The sequence below is a fragment of the Mastomys coucha genome, unplaced genomic scaffold (genome assembly GCF_008632895.1).
Source record: "Mastomys coucha isolate ucsf_1 unplaced genomic scaffold, UCSF_Mcou_1 pScaffold21, whole genome shotgun sequence".
Lineage (NCBI taxonomy): Eukaryota > Metazoa > Chordata > Mammalia > Rodentia > Muridae > Mastomys > Mastomys coucha.
The window spans coordinates 55,999,346-56,002,552 of NW_022196904.1; the positions used below are offsets into that span (position 1 = coordinate 55,999,346).

General features: G+C 40.1%; 1 pseudogene; it reads left to right on the top strand.

Annotated features, from left to right (window-relative positions):
- The first annotated feature begins 2,815 nt into the window (after window positions 1–2,815).
- On the top strand, window positions 2,816–2,991 carry LOC116104157 (annotated as a pseudogene).
- The last annotated feature ends 216 nt before the right edge of the window (window positions 2,992–3,207 follow it).

Consider the following 3,207-nt stretch of genomic DNA (forward strand, 5'->3'; position numbering starts at 1 on the left):
TCCGAGAGAAAGAGGGATTCTTTTTCTGGAGGTTGAAGCAATAGGCAAAGATGTTATACAAATGCAGAAGAGGTAACCTGGGCTCTGTATGCTACTAGCTGACACGGGGAGAAACACAGTGTTCTGCAGGCAAAATAGTAGCTGCCTTCTTTTCAATTATAATTACAGAGCTTTCTTCAAGATCCTCTACTTCCTCCAGAGCCTGTCTCCCTGAAGTGTGAAGCATTACCTGGGGGATTCTATGGCATCAACAAAACAGCCTTGCTGAGATGGAGCGTGAGCTGCACACCTCCCAGCAGCTGGCCCCTTGGATAAGTACTTTGCAGTCTGTCTCCAGCCCTGGCAGTGGGATGATGTATTATTCAGGCCAGAATCGCCCAAGAGGCATCCTCTCCAGATCTAACTCACTCTAATTCTGGGAATGCAGCTCCACCTTGGGCCCCTGCTGCAGTATTGGTAATTATTTGAAGTCACAGATCTTGGTCCAGCAAATTTGGCTAAGACTAATCTAAGGTGATTGATGTATTGCACCTGTAAACTAGAGGACTTCAAGTCTGTGCACCAGGAACATGACAGTAAACCTGTTTAGATGGTCTCTAGGAGAAAAGCTGCTTAGTGTATATTCTACAGAAGCTTAAGCCCTTGTAAAAAGAGGGGAGCACAGACCTCAGGTTTAAGATGGTGTATTCCCCACACCTCGCCTGTAGCTTGGATCTAGAGTGTCCCTTAGGGGCCTTTATGTAAAGTCTTGGCCTCCATATTGGTGTTATCCGAAGGCAGTATCTGGAGACCTTCTAGGAGTCCCTAATGGGGTGCTCAAAGAGGGCCTGAGAGCTCGACCACACAGAGGGGCTTTGAATGCTTATCACCCAGTAGAAGCAGTCAGTCTTGTAAAGCTACAGCCTGTAGGATTCCAGGTAGATGGCCTTGTGTGGAAGGCAGGACTTCAGAGATAGGTCATGTCAACAGAAAACTGTGATTTATACTGTCAGCTTGTGGCATTACATATCTTCCAAACCCACAACCAAATACTTATCATCTACGAGCTAGCACATCTGCTTGAGTTGCTTACCGTCCTCCTTTTCATGGAGGTTCCAGTCCAGTCAATGGGCTGGATATGTACCAACGTAAAGGGAATGTTAATGCAAAATCCACAGTTCTCATCTTAGAGAGAATAGTTTATTCTGGAGCCACTTTGAGTGACCACGGCCAGATTTAGGTTGCCCCAAATTCCATGTTTCAATACAGAAGCAGTTTCACGAAGTTTTATAGTTCAACAGAATAAAGAAAGTCAGAAATCAAGGCAAGATTAAAATACATTGGTGGGTACATTCAAGTTGAGAGGCAGTTACAGTAGGATGTGGAAGCTCTGCTGTAGGCCAAAGATGCTGTCTGATGACATTCTTAGCTTTGGGGTTGGTGGAAGCTAGTAGTCTGATAAGTTCATGGATTCCACAATGTCTATTCTATTAGTCACAAGATGTGAGTGCAGATGCAGAGATGGGCTGGGAATGGCTATTGCAGAGAGCTAGAACTAGCCCAAGATAAGGGAATTAGCCTCTGGGCCTGCAACATTCCAACCTCTCTATAGTATTACAGTTCTAATCAGTCAGTTGGTCTCGCACACACAGCTTCTTTCCAGGAATCATTGTTCACAGTTCCCTGTATTGATGCAAGCACTACATTTTGTGCATTTGGGGAAGGTATATTATAAGGTCCCTCCCAGCTAGGAAGGCTCATTCCTAGGACTTGATCCAGGCAAGGCTGAGCAGTGGTGAGGATGGCAGCCTTCAGCAGAGAGGAATAGGTAGTAAAGGCCGTTAAGAAGGAAACCCCTGGATCATTTCAAAACCATTAACCGTCATGACCCAGATCTGAGCTGTTTTACACCCTCTGCATATGACCTAACGTTTGCATGGGACATAGGTTTACCAATCCTAAAATTAACAGAGTTTGGCCTGATGGACTGAGGGTAACAAGTTAAACAAACATAAATAACCAAAATGTACGCATTTCTAACTCGATTGACTGTTTCCTCCTGACTTTACAGTTATTTGTACTCTATGAAGAACTGTCTTGCTTATAGCCTTTGGGTTAGCATCTCTTTTTTTATTAGTAAAATACAAATATCGCTTAATTAATTTTTTATTCCTGGCTATATTTTAGGTATTAATTAAATCAAGACGTGTCAGTATTTAATATATAAAGCATCATGATGATATTATTAGAGATTAATGTTATTGGAATAATAACATAATAATAATAATAATAATAATAATAATAATAATAATAATAATGATAATATAATGAGAAGTGTTAACTCAAAGTTTTAGGTATCTCTAGCTAGAATAAATGGAATTAAAGTTTAATTTAAAAACTAGATTTTTTTGTTTTATCCAACTATGCTGATTAATGATAACACACACATACACATACACACACACACACACACACACACACACACACATTTACAAAGACAAATAAAAAACCTGAAATATTTTTCTTTTCCAAGACAGGGTTTCTTCATGTAGCCCTGGCTATCCTGGAACTCACTTTGTAGACCAGGCTGGCCTCAAACTCACCGTAATCCACTTGCCTCTGCCTTCTGAGTACAGCAGCATTGCTTGGCATTTTTGTTGTTGTTTATGTATTTTTGAAAATTTTGAAACTTTTAATCATTAGTTTTGAGTAGTGTAAGGGTTTATGATAAATAAGCACTCAAAACAAAAAAGGCACAATCAAATGAAAGGACATGAAATATCTTCATTTGTCACTGATTAAAACCAAGATTAGTATTGTAAGTTAAGAAGATGTCAGCTTTGCACAGTGGCAGTATCATAGCCAATGAGGTTTATCTGAGGCGTGATTATTGCTAATTGAAAGAGTGTCAAGTAAAATATTAAATATTATTAAAAATTTTTAATTTAATTTAAAAAGCATTTAAGAAACATAGTTACTCTGTGCACTCAATTGCCCATGGCATCCAAGATGAGGACCATCCAGCATTTTCAAATTCCCCAGTGAATTTGCTCCCAGATGATGTGAGAAAGCCTACTGCCTCCTAGGGGGGCGTTACAGACACTTGGATATGGTATAATCTTTAAATCAGAATGGAGTCTTTGATGTGATGTCTGTTCTTCCCTTTAGGTTGATGAAATTGGCTGTCTTTTGGGTTTTGTTTTTTCTCATTTGAGGAAGACTCTACCT